Genomic DNA, 6635 nt, shown 5'->3' on the forward strand with positions numbered 1-6635 from the left:
ATATGTATATTTATGTTTTTACGGGTAGATAAGCTGACATTAATCCATTCACAAGTGTAGTACTCCGAAACTAAAAACTGGATAAATCTATAACAGCTCTTTTAAATAAAAAAAAATAAAATAAATAAACTAGATAACCAATTTATATTGGTAATCTATATAATGTCGAAATACTACTTTCAGTAATGATAGCTAAAATCGTTGGACTATGTGAATAAATCAGCATTGACTTCATAGTTAAAGTCAATATCGAAAATATTATTCAAAGGTCCTCTTCGGGTAATGGATTCGAATACTCCCAAGGTAAGAAATGCCTGCCTTAAAAAGGAGAGTAAAATCCCTAAGGCACACATTTTGGAATATACAACTGTGGTTGAAAATTATGTATGCCTATAATCTGCCACCACAGAATTCAAGTGTCCACAATTTTGATTGTCCAGATGTTTGCATGGCCGGTTGTTCAGGTCATGATGTCTTTGATTAATACCTAGAGTTATGCAGGAATGTCAGTATTTGTATGGACTTGATTTTTTCAACCGGGTGTTGTGATCCAAAGAACTGCAAAGGTTTAGATGGGCGTTTTTCCACAACAAGAAGTAAGTTACATCTAAATATTTATCTTCTATTAATATCGTCGAAATTATTTTCAATTAAGCGTTTGTCGGCGCATTATCTAGACATTTACATTGAGAATAAGTGGTGTTAAGTTTAATAAATAAGATACGGTACAACATATCTAAGATATTTGAAGAATATTCAACACAGTTCTTCAGGTGCTCATGTAGAAGTCATATGTAAAAATTTATTTTTCAATAATAATACCGTAAAATAGTACCGAATAAAAAAAAAATAAATTTATGTTTTTATGTGTTTATGTCTGTGTCAATTTAGTTTTAGTTCACACTTCTTAGAACACCATTTATTATTTATTAGCACATATATTCTGTATTTATATTTTATTGTATATATATTATATATTATTTATAGTATACATTTTTATTGTATAGTTATTGTTATATTTATTCACCTATATAAAATTTTTATTAAATTTTTATTAATTTTCTCTCAAGTTAGTCGCTAATGAATACTGACTCTAAGCTTCAAATTTGGCAGGGCACAAACTCAACTCTTGTTACTTCCAGCCTCAAAAAAATATTTACGAATGATAAAGTATAGGATACAATTCCAAGACCACTGATGATAAAATGATAATAATAACAAAAAACTTTTATTGTTGCAATTACACTACTTTTCAAAAAAAAACTTCTCTATTGAAAACAGTCGTCTATATTAGGTATTAAGTTTCTTTCATTAAAACGGACGTTAAAAATCAATCCAATTCTCTTGTTTTCTTTATGTTAATTAAAGAATATTTTAATTTGTTGTGCTTGATATCAAAAATAAGCTTAACACAAATAATGTTATGTATGGATAACAACAATAAAACATTCAGTGAATGCATTCTTTAACAATTCCTCGATTGCGAGTTGCAAGGAGACACCTCATAAAGCGCCGCGGGAGACCTTTTAATTATGCCATTCAATTTCACTTCACTTCCTTGAACAGAGGAAAGCAGAATATCACACTGATTTTGTGTGGAATGCGAATAATAAACAAACAAAATTGTTGACAGAAATTCGCAGATACAACTGAAGTCAAACGTGTGGAAAAAACACTCAAGAATTTGTAATTCATGCGAGTAGGAAAGCAGAATTGTTTAAGTGCATTTCCATTCTTCAATCCCAGTTCACTGCTTTCTGTCATGCGAGTACCTTTGTAGAAAACATTGTAATACTTTAGTACAGTTAATTTGAGATTCCTTTTAAGAAAAATTACTAAGATACAAAGTTGTTTTTTGCCTTTGTTGTAGCTTTAGATATTAGCACTAATTTCATTTCTTCACCCACACTCTGTGCTTTGTCTTCATTTGAATGCAGACTTAAAGGTCATTTGCAGTCTTAAACGATTTAAGTTTAAAGACAAGTACAATTTATTGGTTTCCATTTAAGCAACTTTTTTTCGTTTAGTGTCAATTAAAGCAACTCGAAACCTTATTTTACATTTTGCCATTTTGCCATTTTTCCACGCGTTCTTAACCCTTTTATTTAATTAAAAATGCTAAGTAAAAAGTTAAATGGAGCGCAAAAGTGTAGATTGCTGCCGCATATAAGAAACCCAACAAATTTCTTGGAACCTTTCTCATACTTGTAGTATCTCGGAATTTCGCTTACACGAAACAAAGAAGAAAAAACAATTTCTTCCTACTTTGGGTATGCTTTTTTGTATTCTTAAAGTCACTTCAAAGCTTTAAATCTCTTTAAAGAAGTTTCAGCTTCGGTGCACTTCTTTGGCAGTTAAGGTTTGTGTTCGCATTAAACTGAAATTCTTTTATGGATTAACACGCGCGTTAATTACACATAATTTTGAGTAACTTAAGATTTTACGGTGTGAGTGGAAAGTGTATTATCGGTTCACCCCTTTTCTTAATCCCATTTTGGCCAAAAAGGGTGATTTCAGTGTTGTAGGAACTCTTCTTTGTTCAGTACTTTGCATACTTTAATAGTGTTTGTTGTTGTTGTTTCCGTAGTATTTTCATATACATATATATTGTTACTCGAAAAGGTGTATATATCTATAAATTTAGTGTAAGATTTCCATGTATATTCATTGAGCCAGCAGCACCTTTTCACATAAATTTACGCTTAATTTCACTTTATAAATAGTTTTAGTTAAAAGCATTCACAATTTCTACTTTTACTAATTTCGACAGATTTGTATTTGGTTTTATTGTGTGAACCCAAATGTATTAGCGATAATCGAAACATCCAAATGCGGATATGTAAATTATTTTAAAAGCTTTCATCTGTGTTTTTGAAAAAGATGTGCCAGTTTTACCTGTAAAGGTCAAGGCTCCTAAAACCCAAACAAATTAATGAATTGAGATGCGATACTTTTACGGCAAAGGGTACTTTACAATAGAAAGCTTTAATTTTCAATTTAAAGTTTACAGCCCTTATTTGACAAACTCATTATAAATAACTACAAACTATATAAACGATGGTAGGTAAGATAGTTTAGATGAAAATGTTGAGTAATTAGTACAATGAAATGGAAAATAACTGATTAACAAATTTTAAATAACTAGATAAAACTTCATTACATAACCTTTTAGTGAGAAAAATTCGACACATGGCGTACATATTTCACCTTAGAAAAAATAAATTCAATAAATTCAATAAATTCAATTGAAGTGCACAAAAATCGGAGAACAAGATAAATAGATACTTTGATGATTTAAAATATACATCATTAGATTGTATGGAATGAATGGACCAGGGGTAATGATCTAATAACACCATATTAATCAATTCTAAATGATTAACTACATCGTCGAAAGGAATGCACTTAGACTCAAGATTATTTCAACTTTAAAGAAAACTTTGAAAAGAAAATGAAACATAACAGAAAAACTCTGCATTTCTACTATTATAATAAGTATATAATAATTTATTTAAAATTCCAAATTCAAGAATATCATGTACCATATTATAGCTTACAATTGTGTTTAAAAGAGACAACGATATATCGCTACTTATACGATTTATAGTATTACACCTATATAACATGTCATCAACTCATCCACTTATAAGCTATCAATATAGCGTCTATACATTATAACGTCTCCTAATTACACCCACTTTAAAGCTATTGATATTCCTGATATACTATATTAGGTGTAGTGAAAAAAAACCTATCATTTTGCCGATCAATGGCTTTAGTTATCTGTGTCCTGCATTGTATAAGTCTGATCGCGTTGCGCTAGATAACATTAGAAAGACCTCTATTCGTACTAAGAATAATTTTGACAGTTTAGTAATTGGTTGATTGAGGTTTATTTAAGCGTGCGTAAGAGATGAACACTATTAAAGAGAAAATACGGCATATTTAACAGTTTTTCTTCGAAACGCAAACCATGCGAATAAAAATAGAAGCAGTAATTGTGGTCCTGATACTGTAACAGCCAGACATGCACAATTTTGATTTTTAGGTTCCTTTTCAGTAATTTTGATGTCCAAGGTGCACCACACACTGACAGGACAATTGTCGAAAATGCCGATAAAATCATGGGAATTGTCGCGTCCGATCGTCATGTAAATAAGCCTTAAATTTCATGCAAAAATAATGTATTTATTTTTAACACAACTATTATATTCTAACGTTTTCTAATCTTACCCAAATAAAGACCATTGATAATCTTATTTCTTGATTAACTGTAGACCTTTTTCATTTTAATAATAGTTAGATGAAATCACTCAATACGCTTGTTGACAATAACAAATATGAGGAAATAAGATGAGTATTTATTCATTAATATATAAAAATTTATTTTACTATAGCTTAGCAACATAGAATGGTGATTCACTTTCTACTATACAGATATTGACATTGAAACTTCACATAGTGACTTCGAACACTTATCTTCTTATTTTTTGTACATTTTAGCTTTATATATGAAATTGGCTATAGAATAACCTATACCACAATAGAATATTATATTGAATTGTATTACAGAATATACCAGAATATTATACTGAATATTCTGGTATAATAAAAATCTCAATTTGGGAATATACCCGTGTTTTACTCTTAGAGAAGTTATCTAGGCAACATGAAATATTGTATTATCGTTAAAAATTTAGTTATATTGTCTTTACAGTAACAGTAAAGCGACTTACTTAATAATTTATATGGATTAATTTGGATAAAATCTATCACAATCTAAATTAATAATATCAACTAAATGAATAATTCTTTAAAAACACAGCAAATTCATTGAACGCAAAGCAAATATAAAATATTTATAATTATTTCTTAATTTTTAAAGAACTTCCAAGCAAAGTGCTACTTTATTTAAAATAATTAACACATAAAATAGATGAAACACTAATTGAAGTTCAATGAAAAAACAGAGTAACAATTTCTATTTGCATTTCCATAAAGAAGTGCTAAAGTTTCAGAAGCAAATGTCGGCATTGCTTTAAGGACTACAGGACATCATACCATTTAGCTTCAAGAAAAAAGTCGAATAAAAAATATTAACAGCAGCTCACAGTCAGTTCCATTTATTTCCTTTATTAATATTTGACATTTTATATTTTTGCTTCGTTTTTTACACCGTCTACACTTTAGTCAATCCATTTCAAAGGATCAAGTGACACAAAAACATAAAGCAAAACATAAAAACCAACTGCAATTGAAACTCGAATGTAACAAAACTTATAAAAGAAATTGTGAATTTAAAAAAAACAAAAAAAAACAAAAAAAAAACACAAAACTATTTACGAATTACTCCATTTTTTTCGTATTCTTTTATATTTTACACTTGAGTTGTTAAATTGCAGTAAAAAGGATAAAAATGGAAGCGGAAATTCATATCTTCATATCAGAAGATTTCACTAGCGAAACGAAACAGAAGTACAGAACGGTGGAAATTGCCTAAGGGGCGTGAGAATATATAACGACTCTAAAGCTGAAAATTAGTTTACGACAAAAAATAAAGGAACCGGGAGCTACGTATTTTTCATTTCCTTGTTCGTATTAACCGTTTTGTAGTTGCAATATTCAAGTTAATCTAAATATTTTACTTTGAGCTGACGAAATGATAGTGTTCAAATTAGAATCCTTCTTTCTGCATCCTTTAACGTAAAGTTGGCTTCCTTTACGCGTAAGTGCCATTCTCTTCAATGCACAATTTACACACATACATAATTTATTTCCTCTTATTTTATATTATTTTTTTTGTTTGTTTCTGCAAAAGGATATTTGCTAAAAACGTTAAGGACACTTTGATTATTTTACTGTGCCATTTGTAGAAGTTTTATTTGCCGTGCTTTTTATTTTTATTTGGAAGGTCTGAAGTTTTCCTTTGATTTCCTTATTCGAAAATGAAGAAGTGTTGGTAATGAAAAATCGTGAAAAGTCCGTGCAAAGCAATAAGTTAAATAGAATCTTTTCGCATTTGAATGAAAGATAAAGTCGAATGTCCTTTAATGCATTTTTTTTCTTTTACAATTGTCATTTGTTTCAGTTTTAAATAAAACTTTATTCAATTTTGTATTGAAAAAAAAATTAAATTATTTATAATTGTTTGCAATTCTAAAGGATAAGAAAAAATTTTAATTGGATTACTTAGGAGTAAAGATAAAATGCGTTAGCATTGAAATAAAATATTGAAGAAATTTAGAAACACAATTAATTAAGTGTCTTTTGTATTCTAAAATATAATCTTAGATACTAGTTTATATTTTAACTTTAATAATAAAGATAAATTTGTATTTAGCTAATATTTATCGAAAATGTTACATATGAATTAAGTTGATAGAAAGCTAAAGAATATAAAGAAAAAAAAAATTATTTTTGTTATTAAATAATAGTCTACAAATGCACCCAGAACTAAAAGATCTATTGTGCGCCTAAAACCTCACCTATTCTAGACTATTTATAAATCTCTTAATTGCTGTGGGTTTAATTTTACCTATTTGATTTGGGACCAAGATCCCGCCGTCAAGTCTACGTCTTGCCGGCGTTGTACTGTTACATAGAACATGTTCTAATATTTCCTTCTCCTTATGACA

This window comes from Teleopsis dalmanni, chromosome 2 (genome assembly GCF_002237135.1).
Source record: "Teleopsis dalmanni isolate 2A chromosome 2, ASM223713v2, whole genome shotgun sequence".
Lineage (NCBI taxonomy): Eukaryota > Metazoa > Arthropoda > Insecta > Diptera > Diopsidae > Teleopsis > Teleopsis dalmanni.